The sequence below is a fragment of the Panthera leo genome, chromosome C1 (assembly GCF_018350215.1).
Source record: "Panthera leo isolate Ple1 chromosome C1, P.leo_Ple1_pat1.1, whole genome shotgun sequence".
Lineage (NCBI taxonomy): Eukaryota > Metazoa > Chordata > Mammalia > Carnivora > Felidae > Panthera > Panthera leo.
The window spans coordinates 181,852,244-181,868,447 of NC_056686.1; the positions used below are offsets into that span (position 1 = coordinate 181,852,244).

The 16,204-nt window shown below is 39.9% G+C and overlaps 1 long non-coding RNA gene across 1 annotated transcript in view; it reads right to left on the reverse strand.

Annotated features, from left to right (window-relative positions):
• LOC122226428 overlaps positions 1-16,204 on the reverse strand; it is a 34,911-nt gene that overhangs the window by 2,459 nt on the left and 16,248 nt on the right. Inside the window, exon 3 of the long non-coding RNA XR_006205625.1 lies at positions 14,195-14,372. This is a non-coding gene — a long non-coding RNA (uncharacterized LOC122226428). The remainder of the gene's footprint in view (positions 1-14,194; positions 14,373-16,204) is intronic.

Genomic DNA, 16,204 nt, shown 5'->3' on the forward strand with positions numbered 1-16,204 from the left:
GGTGAAATGAAAGGATACTGGACATATAACTTGAAGTCATATGGAGAAATAAAGATCTCAATAAAGAAAAATACACAGGTAATTATGAAAGCTAGTATTATTGTAACAATGATTTGTTACTGCACTTTTTGTTTTCCCCATGATTTAAAAGATTAATGCATTTAAAGAAAATATCATTAATGTAAATGTTAGTATTACTATAACTTTGGTTTGTAACTCCAGATCTTGTTTTCTATATAATTTAAGAGGCCAATACATTTAAAATCATTATTGGGGCACCTGGGTAGCTCAGTCAGTTAAGCGACCCACTTCAGCTCAGGTCATGATCTCACAGTTTGTAGGTTTAAGCCCCATGTCAGGCTCTGTGCTGACAACTCTAAGCCTGCTTCAGATTCTGTCTCTCTCTCTCTGCCCCTCCCCTTCTCGTGCTCTGTCTCTGTATCTCAAAAATAAAATAAAACATTAAAAAAATTTTTTTAAAGAATTACTAATTTATTTTGGGGGCACACATGTATAAAGATATAGTTTTGTGACTGTATGATTCCATTTATACGAGGTACTTAGGGCAGTCAAAATCATGAAGACAAAAAGACCGCATGGAAAGGAGAATGGGAAGTTACTGTTTAATGGGTATAGAGTTTCAGTCTTACAGGATGAAAGAGTTGTGGTGATGGTCACACAACAATGTGAACGTATTTAATAGCACAAAACTATACATGAAAAATGGTTAAGATGGTAAATTTTATGTTATGTATGCTTTACCGCAATATAAATAAATAAATAAATAAATAAATAAATAAATAAATAAAACAAATTGAAGCAAGTGTCCCTGCTCTAATATATCCAGGCCAAAGCCTGGAGAGGGCATATGTTATGAGACGCACATCTGCCACACGATGGGCCTCTCCTATCCCTGTCTACCTTCTTCTCCCATGACCTACCAGAACTGGAAGAGATGTCCTTCTTTTACTTTATTTTCCTGTCCACTTGGAACTTCCTTTGGCTAAAAATGAGCCCTTCTGCTGTCCAACGTCTTCACACCATGTGCTATTTCCCAAACCCAGCCTCATTGCTAAGCCTTAATGAGGCCAGGATAGAAGCAAAAAAGTCGGGTTTATCAATAAGGGAAACTAAATCAGGGGACAATTCTAAAATATTGCAACTGCACCATTAACAAAGAATATTTAACGTCTCAAACAACTTCAATATATAATATCTCATTTAAGAAATTAATTCCATTGTTATCTCAACTTAATAGGTGGGAAATTGAAGCACCGAAAGGCTAAGTCACTTGCCAGGACTAGCACGAGGCCTCTCACTCCTCATCCAGTGTTTTTCCACCATGGTGTATTGTCCCTTTCGTTAAGATAAGGTAGCTTTTAAGTTACTTTTTAAAGTTTTATTTCCTTAAGACTCACATCACCCACTACCTCAGATCACTTGTGCATTTCTTTGACTTCCTTATTAGTTTCTTACTGTCTTATTGTTTTCCTCTTTATAGATCTTTCTTTAAAGTATTTTCTCTTCATCTGATAGAGAGCGCATGCACGCACGTGCAAGGAGGGGAGAGGGGCAGAGGGAGAGAGAAAAAGAATCTTAAGCAGGCACCATGTCCAGCGCAGAGTCTGACCAGGGCTGATCCCATGATCTGACCCGAGCTGAAATCAAGAGTCAGGCGCCCAAATGAATGAGCCAGCCTGGCACCCCTATAGCATCTTTCTTAATACTACCATCTCTTACAGGACTTTCAATAATATTCACATATGAAGAGCCCCAAGTTGCTCTTTGAATGACTATCACAATTTGGCTATCACAATTTAGGAGAAGCCAAAATAAACTTGAAGATGTGGAAAGAGATCCCCCAAGAGGATAACATTTTGGTTATATAATTAAGAAATACCATCAAAGCTTTAAAAATCCAAAATGTATACCATAGCTGTCATTTGTTCCTTGTTGGTGAACAAATATGTCAAATAAACCCAGAATTCTTACTTGGCTCAGAATTCCAGCCTAAACATGATTCTGTCTTGGGAGAAAACTATAGCTTTGGCCAAAGAAAAGACATATTTTCTGGAAGTTGTATCATTATTGAAACTTGTGCCAAAGCATTTATGTCATGATTTAGTTCAAGGTCACACAGAAGTAACAGGTGATGAAGTTAATCTAAGAAGACAGAAAATGAAACAGCAGCCTAGAAAATACATTGTGAAATTAAAGGCAAGGGTGAGGCCCTAGAAAAATAATATAAAATATACAAAAAGTTTAATTATGATGCCCTTTTAAGTGTTATTCTCGCCCATGTCCTAGGGCCAATGTTATACTACATACAACTTACACTTTCACACTGGTTTTCTCTGTAGGCCAAGCTACCTCCTCCGGAGACCCACGTCTCTCCCTTCTCTGCCCTGCTTTGTGTCCTGGGAGACTGACCCATATGGACTGCATCATAGGCTCCCTTGCTCCCTCGCAATGGAAGAGACTAGAGGGTATAAAAGAGAGGGGCTGGACTGTGTTTTCTTCCCAACTCCCTCCTTGAGATGGTGATGTATTTCCAGCACCCACCCTGTCAGACAGCCCGGCTTCTACTACTCCAGCCCTCACTGGACTCTAGGACCTTATTGCCTTCCCTTACTCCTTTGTGGCTATGGATAGTAACAGTTTCCCCACTGTTTCTGGTCCCAGAGTGCCTCAACATTCCTTGTTGGTTATCTTAACTCTGCCCAAGTTTCTGTGAGTAGACTTTTCTTGACATTCTGTACAACTTTCCAGCATAGCATGTTTTCTGCTGGGTTCCTGTTTGGCATTCTTTTCCAGGATATTTACACTTTACAAAATGATAGATTTAGGTACAGAAGTACATTTAAAGTAGACAGTTTCTACAATTCAGATCAATAAAGTTCAGATCAATAGAGCTCCAATCAATTTCTATCAGGTAATTTCAGACCTAGATTCATTGAGAGTTTACAACTCAGTTTTGAAGGTTCAAGAACTTCAATTTTATCAATTCACCTGGAGTTCACCTGTAATTCATGCCAAATTCACAGGACACTGAGTTATATTTCCAGACTTCCTTTTATTAACTTCAAGAAGTGAATCTGACACCAGAACCATAAGGTCATCAGCTCAGGTGGTCTCCTTTCTGGTGGATAAAATCCTTTAGAGACTTGGGGCACCTGGGTGGCTCAGTTGATTGGGTGTCTGACTTTGGCTCAGGTCATGATCTCACAGCTCATGAGTTCAAGCCCCGTGTCAGGCTCTGTGCTGACAGCTCAGAGCCTGGAGCCTGCTTCGGATTCTGTATTTCCCTCTCTCTCTCTACCCCTCCCCCACTCATGCTCTGTCTCAAAAATAAATAAACATTTAACAAATTTTTAAATCCTTTAGAGTCTCAAATTATAGATCAAATGTTTGCATCATGGTGGACACAGAGTTAGAATACAGTCATTGTATATTTTTAGAGGTTTTTCCTACAAATTTAATTGCCACAATACATTGTTTTTATACACTTCAAGTATATGCCTACATGAAAACAACAACAAAACCAAATAGCACTCACATGGAATGCTATATAAAGTAATGGGAATGAACAAATTACAACTAACCAACAGTATGGGTGAATCTCACAAGTGTAATGTTGAGTGAAAGAAGACATACAAAGAGTCATACATTGTATGATTCAATTTATATAAGCACAAAGCAGGAAAGCTAATCACTGCCATTTAGAAGTCACAATAGTAGTTACCTTGGTGTGGGGGTGAAGGTGGGGATTATAACTGGAAGAGAACCATGAGGGGGGATTCTTGAGAGGGTGATATTCTCTTTCTCAGTCTAGGTGCTCTTTACACAAGTGGATCAGTTTGTGAAAATTTACATCTACATAAGGGTAAATATTTTATGTTTATACTACACTTCAATAAAAAGTTTTTAAAAAAATTTACCAGTACCACTTCTAGAACCAAAGCTTCTCTCTTTGGGACAATACTGTAGATCCACTGACCGATGACCACCAACTTGGTTTATCCAGTGGGGTATTCATTGTCAGTTTTGAAGTTTCTATCATGATATTACCTCAAATAATAATGTTCAACATCACAGCTATTTTTTTTTTAGAGAGAGAGAAAAAGAGTACAAGCAGGGGAGGGGGAGAGGGAGAGGGAGAGAGAGAATCTTAAGCAGCCTTCATGTCCAGCGGAGCCTGAAGCAGAGCTTGATCTCACAACTATGAGATCATAACCTAAGCCGAAATCAAGAGTTGGATGCTCAACCAACTGAGATACCCAGGTGCTCCTTCATCACAACTATTCTAGACTATGAATGAATGATGAAATAATGATGATGCTCTGGTTTCATTTCACAAAATTCTTAGAAATAATTTCCTAGGCTGGACTGTTTCTGGAAAGTGTTCCATCGATGTTTTTTAAAAACATTTTTTGGGGTGCCTGGGTGGCTCAGTCAGTTAAGCGTCTGACTTCGACTCAGGTCAAGATCTCACGGTTCGTGAGTTCGAGCCCCACATCAGGCTCTGTGATGACAGCTCAGAACCCGGAGCCTGCTTCGGATGCTGTGTTTCCCTCTCTCTCTGCCCCTCCCCCACTTGTGCTCTGTGTCTCTCTCTCAAAAATAAATAAACATTAAAAAATTAAAAATATTTTTTATGTGCCTCTGGATACATCAGAGCAGTGATTTGTAGTCAGATGTGTGCCTTGGAATCTCACCTCCACACCTGTTGACTCAAAGCCTCCATGAGTCGTTTCTTGTCATATATATTTTCAGAATGTGTCCTGGGTGAATCATACGCACTTCCCTACTTAAAAACTGCTCTCCTGTTCCAACACATATTGGTACACCAAGGTTCATAGCAGTGTTATTCTCAATGGCTAAAAGGTTGAAACAACTCAAATGTCCCTGGATGAAAGAATAAACAAAATCTGGTATAAACATGCCATGGAATATTATTCGGCCTTTAAAAGGAATAAAATTCTGACACATGCTACAACATTGGTGAATCTTTAAGATATTATGCTAAGTCAGACACAAAAGGACAAATCTTGTCTGACTCCCCTTATATGAGGTCCCTAGAGTAGTCAAATTCATAGAAACAGAAAGTAGAATGGTGGTTTCCAGGAACCAAGGGGAAGGGGAATAGGGAGTAAATGTTCAATGGGTACAGATTTCAGTTTGGGAAGATGAAAAAGTCCTAAAGATGAATGATAAGAGACGGTTGTACAACACTGTGAATTACTTACTGCCACTAAACTGTACACTTAAAAATGGTTAATGTAGTGGGGCACCTGGGTGGCTCAGTTGGTTGAGCATCCAACTCTTGATTTCAGCTCAGGTCATAATCCCAGGGTCATGGGATCAAGCCCCGTGTTAGGCTCCACGCTGAGCATGGAGTCTGCTTAAGAATTTCTCTCTCCCGGCGCCTGGGTGGCTCAGTCGGTTGGGTGTCCAACTCTGGCTCAGGTCATGATCTTGAAGTTCTTGAGTTCGAGCCCCACGTCAGGCTCTGTGCTGACAGCTCAGAGCATGGAGCCTGCTTTGGTTTCTGTGTCTCCATCTCTCTCTCTGCCCCTCCTCTGCTCATGTTCTCTCTCTCTCTCTCTCTCTCTCTCTCCCTCCCTCCCTCTTTCTCAAAAATAAACATTAAAAAAAAAGAATTTCTCTCTCCGTCTGCCTCTCTCCCCAGATCATGCTCTCTAAAAAAAACAAAAACAAAACTTTATGTAGTAAATTTTATGTTACGTATATTTTACCACCCAACAAAACCACTCTTCTGGAGTTTTATTTAGCTTATTTTATAACAAAATAAGCTAAGAGTTTACACTATTGGAGGAAGATCATAAAACCAAACCCAAGGGCCATTAAGAAACTCTTGTGGCACCAGCAGCCCTCCACTTGGAAGTCCAGAATTCCCCATAGACTTGTATGTAGACAAAGGATTTGTACAGTGGCCATTTTGGTTCTTGTTTATTTTGTCTGGATGTTGACTGGTGGGAACAAGCATTATGTAGTCAGTCTAAAGCTTACATATGGTTCCTGTGGTGCACTGATTAAAAACAGCGTCATCTCATTGAACTCCTTAGGAAGCAAAGCCCTACCTGGCAACAGTTGCCATGCCAGAGGGACTTTGTTTAAACAACATTCTGAAACATCACGAAAGAAACCCTGCAATAAAGGCTTTCGTTCCATTTTGCCTTGACTCATCTAAAGAAAATATTATTTTTCTATGAGAATTATCATGTGATTGTTTATAATAATAATGGTAGTTTATTATTTTAAGCATTTGGTATTATTTATTATTATTATTGATTGATTGATTGATTATTTAGGCATTTATGTTGGTTTAGTTTGTTTGTAATAAGATTTGTCTCACCCACCTAGCTGTCAAAGGAAACCAGAAAACCCTTGTGGCCTTCATAAGCTCCTTTTGGGGAAGAATTCTGGTTCATTACAACTTCAATGAGGATATTCAACAGAAGAAATTTTTCAAAATGCTTAGCATGTATCAACAAAGTTAGCAAATTACACTGTCATTAAAATTGTCCAAATATCTCTTTTGTAACCATTGTATTCCTAACAATCAGATTTCTAGAGGTAGGTGCCCTAATACAATTATGAACTCTCCAATCCACCACTTTTTGAAATCCAGTCCCAAATACATTCTTTTCTCTTTTGTTAACTAAAGTTGTGGCAAATATAGGTGCTATTACACCCCCAACCCACTACCACCACCAGAAAAACTCCAAAAACAAACCAACTAAACCTTTTACAAGCTAAATAGCTGATGAAATTAAAGTGTGAGAGGACTTTTCAGCCAACCGTGGTTCCAAATTAAAGTGCATTGGGTAAGGCCATCCTCTTTTTCGATACGTCATACTTTTATGATTGCAGATGGCCCCCAGTTTATGATGGTTTGACTTGTGATTTTTGCAACTTTACGATGGTGCAAAGGTGATAGGCATTCTGTGGAAGCTGTACCTTGAATTCTGAATTCTGACTTTCTTCCCCAGGCCAGTGATATGCAGCACAATACTTGCTCATGACGCTAGACGGGGGCAGCGAACCACAGCTCCCCATCAGCCACACAATCACGAGGGGCAACAACCAATAAACACACTTACAGCTACCTGTACCCATACAACCCTTCCGGTTTTCACTTTCGGTATTGTGTTCAATAAATTACACGAGGTATTCAATACTTGACTATCAAATAGGCTTTCTTTTAGATGATTTTCCCAACTGTCGGTTAATGCAAGTGCTCTGAGCATGTTTAAGGTGGACTAGTTGCTATGGTGTTCAGTAAGTCAGGTTTATTAAACACATGTTCAACCTAACCTGATTTTCAACTTGCAAGGGGTTTATCAGGACTGATTAATGAGCTGTACCAAAGCAGCAATGGGTTTTGGGGGTTGCACAACACTTCACATATTTATTACCTCCTGCCAGAAGAAACGTTTAGAACCTGTTTCCTTGGTAACAGAACACTGTATTAGTTTTCTACTGCTGTTGTAACAAATTACCACAATTTTAACAGCTTGTAAATCACAAATGTATTACCTTGCAGTCCTAGAGTTCAGAAGCTTGGTATCAGTTTCACTGAACTAAAAAGTCCAAGTGTCATCAGGCTTGCCATGGGGAGACTCTCCGGGAGTCTACTTCCCTGCCTTTTCCAGCTTCTAGATGTCACCTATATTCCCTGCCTTGTGACGCCTTCTTCTATCTCCAAAGCTCATCACTGCAACCTCCCCTTCCATTGTACCATCCCCTTCTTCTACTCTACCTTTAACCCTTTTGCCTCCCTAAGGACCCTTGTTAGTACATTGGACCCACCTAGATAATTCAGGATAATATCTCTACCTCAAGATTCTTAATGTGATAATATCAGCAAAGTTCCTTTTGCCATGTAAGGTAACACATTCATAGATTTGGAGGAGGAAGCTGGCCATTAATCAGTCTATCATAAGTAGCTGTATTTCCAGCTGAAACATTAAATTTACAAACTTCTCTCCCAGATGCAATTATAAGGTTAAATTTTGGTCAAAGAGACGTAATAGGCAGAACTTCTAGGAAGAACAGTTAAAGGAAGTTGATTTAACTGCAAAATGCACTCTTTTGTTCTTCCTCTTTTCTTCCTCCCTTCTGCCCAAAACATAGACATGATGGCTGGATGTTAGCAGCTACATTGGACCTTGAGGTTAACACTGGAAATAGAACTCATGACTAGGATAATGAAGCAAAAAAGACAGAATAAGCCTGGGACTTTCAGGGTCACTGTACCAGACTGAAATGCCAAACTCTGGACTTATTTTACATGAGAGAATAAACTCTTGGGTACATAAGTCACTCCTTGTGTTTATATTACTATCAGCCAAACACAGTTCTTGTCTGATATTGTCTAATTCAGAAGATCTACCTTGTCAGTTGATCAGAGGGTATTTTTTGAGAGTCACACTGCACTATGTGCCTCTATAATTAGTTGGGCTTTCAAACTAAATTTAAGAAAAGGAAGGACAGAAGGACAGAAGGAAGGAAGGAAGGAAAGGAGGGAGGGCGGGAGGGAGGGAGGAAGAGAAGATTAGAGGGAGGAAGGAGAAAGAAAGAAAAGAAAAAGGAAGGAGTTGGGATATATTGTTTCCTTTGTTTTACACCCACACCAATCAGGGCCTACCCCTACAGATGTGAGTGGGATCCATCCCACACAAACAACATGGCTAAGAACCAGGGGAGGATAGTAAAGTGCCAAGTATGTTACAGAGACATTGAGAATTCCTAGGAGGTTTACTGGGTCAGCCTACCAGTTTCGTAACAGACTTCTCTAGGAACTTTGAGAATTTGAGCCATACAATAATTAGCAAAAATGTTTCTACCTCAAGAAGTGAGGATTTAATGCAAACATGTCTAATTCCTAGCCCACAGCTGGCCTCAGTCTTCCATTCTGTTTACACCATCATTCCTGAACTCTTGTCTTCCCCAGAACAGAAGAGAGTTCTCTTGGTGGTAGCCCCAAAGTTAAATCTACTCCAAGTTTATTAGCATATACATTTTGCAAGAAATTACATGGCCCTGAGGCACTATTTCCATGCAAACTCTAAAATGGGTAATGTCAGCACATCACCTCCTAGGAACAATAGAAGCTTGCTTCTCCCTGTTTTTATGCACATAGACTAAGCTCATTTCTTTTTTTTTTTTTTTTTTTTTAATTTTTTTTTTTCAACTTTTTTTTATTTATTTTTGGGACAGAGAGAGACAGAGCATGAACGGGGGAGGGTCAGAGAGAGAGGGAGACACAGAATCGGAAACAGGCTCCAGGCTCCGAGCCATCAGCCCAGAGCCTGACGCGGGGCTCGAACTCACGGACTGCGAGATCGTGACCTGGCTGAAGTCGGACACTTAACCGACTGCACCACCCAGGCGCCCCTAAGCTCATTTCTTGTGTGCAATTCAACCAGTCTAGTACCTTCAATGTTCAGGCTTTGTTTTCCCTTTCCTTAGTGAATGTACACCAAATCCATATGCACATGTCATACAGTAGGTTCTTTTACAAATAGGTTTAATCTAAAGTAAGGTAAATTTACGGGGTGCCTGGGAGGCTCAGTCGGTTAAGCATCCGACTTTGGCTCAGGTCATGATCTCGTGGTCTGTGAGTTTGAGCCCCGTGTTGGGCTCTGTGCTGACAGCTCAGAGTCTGAAGCTTGCTTCAGATTGTGTGTCTCCCTCTCTCTCTGCTCCTCCCCCACTCATTCTCTCTTTCTCTGTATCTCAAAAATAAATAAACATTAAAAAAACTGGGCACCTGGATGGCTCATTCGGTTGGGTAGCCGACTTCAGCTCAGGTCACGATCTCAGGGTCTATGAATTTGAGCCCTGCATTGGGCTCTGTGCTGACAGCTCAGAGCCTGGAGCCTGCTTTAGACTCTGTGTCTCAGTCTCTCTCTCTCTGCCCCTTCCCTTATCACTCTCTGTCTCTCTCTCTCAAAAATAAACATTAAAACAATTTTTTAAATAATATAATAAGGTAGATTTTATGTCCTTTCTTAAGTTTTCCAAAATACAGAAAATAGACATCCAGGTATCCATGACTGAGATTAAACAAGCATGAACTCTTTGCCTTATTTATTTTAGTTTTTGTGTATTAAATATTATTTTCAGAACCAAGATAGTTTAGATATGGCTAAAACCCCCTACTTCCCACTTTTCTTTTTCCTTTTCTTCCTCAGAAATAACCACCACCCTGAAGATAGAATATCATTTGCATCCTTTTTTTTTTTTTTTTTTTTTTTTTTTTGGTGTTTGCTAACATTTTTCTCCATATGTGTATATCCAGACACAAGATATACTCTGGTTCAATCCTAATATGGCTAGGATCCTAGCAAAAAAGCTGATGATGGCACAAAGGGTTAATTAGAAACAGAGTGATAAAGAGGGTAATGCAGAGACTGTTTATAGAAGTATGGGCAGTTTTAAAGAACAAGACATGGTAAAACATCCAGGGAGTAGCAACAGTGGGAAGTCCTTATCACCTCTGAACATGAAAGGGCAGAGAGAGGGACTAATGTTTCCAGAATCTGCTGTGAGTTACAGCATGGGATAGGGGTTTGACAGCAGCTTTGACTTTCAGTAGAGGAATTAGAAGATCTCAATTGTTGTTCAAACCAAGGTCTACCAGGGAAAATCAATACCAGGCTCTCTTTCCTCCCTCTTCTGATCACCTGCCTGTGCCTCCCATTGGCCACAAACCAACTGGAAGGCAGGAGAGGCTATGTGATCTATTGGTAGAGGCCAGTTTCTTACGGCAGAAAACAGGAAAGAGAAGGGTAGCAAATGGATCTGGAAAAGCAAACGGATAATAACACAATTTATCTGTATTTTAAAAACTAACATATAGGGGCATCTGGGTGGCTCAGTTGGTTAAGCATCCAACTTTGGCTCAGGTCATGATCTCACTGTTTGTGAGTTGGAGCTCTCTGCCCCTGCTTGTATGCTCGCTCTCTCTCTCTCTCTCTCTCTCTCTCTCAAAAATAAAATAAATATTTTTAAAAATTAACATATTTATTATCAAAAGGTACATGAATTTAATTTTTAATTGATGTGTGAACTGCTTCCTTCCATACAACCATACATTAAAAATTCAAGTTACTAAACTAGAACTTTTATCTCTGAACACTACAGCTGTTTTCAGAGTTTTGCATCCATCCCCACAACCAATTTTACAACATCCTTATTTTCTCAGTAAGAAATTCCACACCCCTTAGCTGTTACTCCACTACCCTTTCATTTTCAACTCCCTTGGTCACTTGCTATCACACACACTATAAGAAGTAATGTATGCAATTTCCTAATTTACACAATTTATAATTTTCCTGTAAATTCTGACTCCAAAATCTCATGAACTAAACCAGATATATTTATGGTAACATGGTTGACATTCTTCCCTTATTTATGTATTACCCTTCAATACAGATGCCCACATTAATGTGTCAAACGAATCAATAACTACATGCTCCCCTCTTACTCTTTTAAGTTACTATTAGATATGCTCTGAGGCTCTTAATTATGTTGGGGAGATTTCAATTATTTTTGGCTTCTTACAATATTGTCTTAGGTACGTAAAATAACCTTTAGGATACAATATATTATTTAAAAGTTTAAAATTATATTAATGGGGGCAAACAAAAGAGAAGATGAGATACTCTGAAGGTAGTTCTGCTTTACTAAGGATTTATCAGAACCTTTATTGATGTACTGCCTCTAATTTGAATTCCTTCATTTGAGTGTAATGTACAGAAACAAATGAACATCTGAAGGAGAACAAACAAAAAATATAAAAAGGAGTGAGTATGGAGAAAATAGAAGCGGCTCTTTGCATTGTCTCACTGCGCAAAGGAGAAGGCTAAGGAACAACTTGACGGTCCTTAAGTTTAAGGAGAGTATGTTAGTTCATTTCCGTTTCCTCAGATGCCTACGTATATACTCTTTCTGGACAATACCCTCTACTTTCACCATTTCTGTTACCATTTATATTCCACATGCAGATTGTGGATTTATCGCTCCAGCACCAAACCTGTCTTTTGGTTCTAGACTAACATATCCCACTGAACATCTTTACTTGGAGGTTTCATGAAACTCAACATGCCAAAACTGAACTCATCTTTCCCCATAGCAGCAGACAGACTCTAAGGTGACCCTTGATTCCTGCCACACAGTGTTCACACCTTTGCGTGAGCTCTTCCCCTTGAGAGTGGATGGGACCTGTGACTTGCTTCTAACCAGTAGAAGGTGGCAAAATTGAGGAGATGGCACTTCTGGGACATGATGTTCTCTAAGATTCCCTCTTGCCAGCTGACTCACACTAGAGACTCTCTTTGGTGGCTTAACAAAGTTGGTGGTCATGTTGGCAGATTCCATGTGGCAAGAATCTATGGCCAACCTCTAGAAACTGCAACTGATTCTCAAGGAGCTGGGGGCAGCCTTCAGCCGATCATCACCAATGAAGTGGGTCCTCAGTCCTACAACCATACGGCATGAATTTTGCCAACAACCTGAGTGGGCTTAGAAGCAGATTCCCTGCCCACGGATGAACTTCCAGGCGAGAATGCAACTTGGCCAGCACCTTAACTGTCGCCTGTGAGACCTTAAGCAGAGGATCCAATAAGTCATGTCCAGCTTCCTGACCCACTGAAACTGTGACATAATAAATTTGTTAAAGTTGCTAAGTTTGTGGAAATTTGTTACATAGCAAGACAGAACTAATACACCCCAAACTTCATCTTCTACTTCTTTTCTCTGTTTCTCTCTTTTTTTAAGACTATTTTTTAAGTAATCTCCACACCCAACAACGGCTAGAACTCACAACCCTGAGACCAAGATTCGGATGCTCCACTGACTGAGCCATCCAGGAACCCCTTTTCTCTATCTTTTTAAAGGACTGTATATTTTACTCTACTTATCAAGCTATCTTGAATTCTTCCCTCTTCTTCGCCCCACATTCAACCAATCCCTTTGGGCTACCACTTCTGCCTCCTGAATAGCTTCCTAATTCTTTAAGGATGCCATATATAAATTCAGATCTTTAGAATCATTTGCCCAGATATCACTGCGGCCTTTTTAATCAGTCTCTCTGCCTCTAACCTTTACTGTTTCCAATCCACTCCCATAGGACTACCAAATGTATCTTTCTAAAAGCATAAATCTAATGAATTCACTCCATAACTAAATGACTTTGGGGACTTGGAAAAATCAGACAGGTTCAAGACAAAATTCAGAGTCCTTGAGGCACCTGGTTGGCTCAGTTGGTTAAGCATCCAACTCTTGATTTCTAGTCAGGTCATGATCTCAGGGTTTGTGACATCAAGTACCACATCCTGCTTGGAATTCTCTTTCTCTCTGCTCCTCCCCCACTCACTCTCTCCCTGAAAAATAAACAAACTTTAAAAAAAATTTCAGAGTCCTTAGCATAACTTTGATCCAACTACTCCTACTTGCTTAGTTTCCTTTCTCACCATTTCCGCTCTCCTCACACCACACATCCAGTTCCCCACATGCATCTTGTTTTTTCACTGCAAATATACTGGTATAGACTGTTCCTCCTACCCGGTGCTCCCTTTCTGTCCTTAGTTAACTGGAAAATTCCCATTCATCACTTTTTACTTAATTCTGGCATCATTTCCTCCAGAACACTTTCTTAGACCTCACTACCTGGACCCTGTCTAAGTTAGATGCCCCTCCTATGTGCAGTCTGAGCCACCTGGGCTTTCCTTGATCACAGAAAGTTGGGTATTTCTTTTTGTTTCAGTCTCTCATATGATAGTGATCTCCTTATCCTCTGGAATCTTGTCTTATTAATTTCTGTTTGCCCTAAAGTTTCCATAGTTTCTGACCCAAGCAAGAAATGGTCATTTATTTGGTCAATGAGTTAAGTGAGTTCACACTTCTAAGATATATGGAAGTTGACAGAGAATACAGTTAACACTGGCCCTGTTCTTGGAATTTTCCCCCACAGCTCTGCTAGAATTACACGGACCCGGGGCACCCAAGTGTCTGCTTTGGGTTCTAAGAAGTTAAACTGCATTTCTGATCATGAATTTGTCTCTTCGCCCTAGCCAGAGCTGAATCTCTGCAGTTTATATACTCTTTAGAGACACGCTTACTGTGAGTAGATTTAAACCGCCCTGTGCCTGTAAAATGTTCCTACCTTTGTTGAGATGCTTATGTTCTCGTCTGGGAAGTTATCACAGATCATATCCTGTAATCCTGAGAACTGCAGGAAGCATGTGCAGATGTTTTCATCTCATATGGAAGAAGGCGTCACAAAAGGCACCAGACTGGGTTTGACAAAGTTCATCTTGAACTGAATTACGGCTGTCCAACATCTGGTGTTATTTAAAAGGTAACAACACAGGTTTGAGAAACATTAAAAAAATTTTTTTTGTTTGCTACTTGAAAGTGAGGCATTTAGGGTTGCTATCCTGCTACTGTTGGGAGTGCATCTCCTGTATTGAAACTGGATACTGTACATCAAGGTTCATCCTGGGGAAGGGTATACAAGCTATTCTGAAAGACATGGTTATTTTCACAGCCAAACATCTTGGGAAGAGAAAAACCCTAAATAGGGTAAGAAGGCATCTCTCTCTCTCTCTCTCTCTCTCTCTCTCAGCCTGGGTTGCAAGAATGTACCTGAAGCCCCTTATAAGAGGAAGGAAACTGGCTTCTACCATGAGTTCATGTGTTAACTAGGCAGAAGTGATGCTGTACGGATGAACCAGAATTACAAAAACAGTCATATCTCGTAGCCAGTAGTCTGTATTATGCTTCCCTTCCATTTCCCCTAAGACTACAGTCAAGTTTTGTTATGATGTAGAGCTTAGTTTCAGCTCAGCTTGAGGATTTAAGTCTGTCTGTGCTTGATTTGGAGTGATTTATTCCGAAACCCAAGTGAAGAGAGTGTGCTAATAAAAAGGAGGGTAATCAATGGTTTCATGTGCTACAAAGAGGTCAAGAAGAATGAAGGCAAAAAAAAAAAAAAAAAAAAAAAGGCTACTGGGACTCTGCAGAATGGAGGTCAACAGGGCCATTCTAGATGGCCGTTACAAGAAAGTAATGAAACTAATCACCCAATTACAGTGCCTAAAGATGGACAGATAAAAGAAATGGATACAATCAGTTTAGGACATTCTTTCTGTTACAAACTAAAAGAATGAATAGCCTTTTTTGTTAAAAATTATTTTAACTTTCATACTGTCAAATTGCAGATAAAGAAACTGAGTCTCAGATTATGAATTCCCAAAGTCACCAAACTAGAAAGTGGTAAAGTCATACTTTTCCTCCCTCAAGTTCAATTATTTTCCCCACGAGCTTTACGAAATGAGCTGGTGGCTTGAGAACCAAACTAAATAGCTGTATTCAGATCAATGGATGTGTTCGATTTCCAGAAAATATCTTTAGGAAGGAGATGTGTTCTTCTTTATTAGTTGTTTCCTGATTTCTGGAACACAGACATGATGGGTAGAGCCTGAGGCACCATCTTGGACCATTAGGGGGGCATTTACTTGCTAAGAATGGTAGACAACAAGAGAGAAATCATCTAGCCGGCATCTGCCAGCCCTGAACTGTCTACCTCCAGCGTTTTCATGAGAGTGAAACAACACCCCCATATGGCTATCTTATTTAAGCCATTACTATTTTGAGCCTACTGTCACTAAAGGAAAGATCTAACAACGTTAACTGACACAACTGGGAAAGGGGACAAGGGAGTGTAGACATGCTGATAGGAAGGAATTACAAAAACAGTCTTCCCTTCCATTTGTGATCTTGGTAATCTCAACAGGATTTAGGGGTTATGTGTGATATTATCCTTAATGTGGTCTTGCTGGGTTTGGCTAGTAAAATGACGAACTATGGTGGACATTTGTTCTCTTTGTCTCATCAGCACCCCTTAATCCTTTGGAGAATTTGTTATTTTTTCCATGTGTTTCTAGTGGGATTGCCATTACATTACTACTCCTCAGTTTAAGGGGGTCTGCAAGTGACTCAGGCAATTCTGCCTTATAACTGTGCCCTCTTCCATTTATTGGGATGATTGGTTCAATGGCAGACACTTGACCCAAGCCAAGCCAATCAAAGTCCTCTGAGATTGCCTTAAATGGCTCTAGAGGATAAAGCATCATTTGACTCTGAATGTACACAATAGGAAAGAGGTAAAACT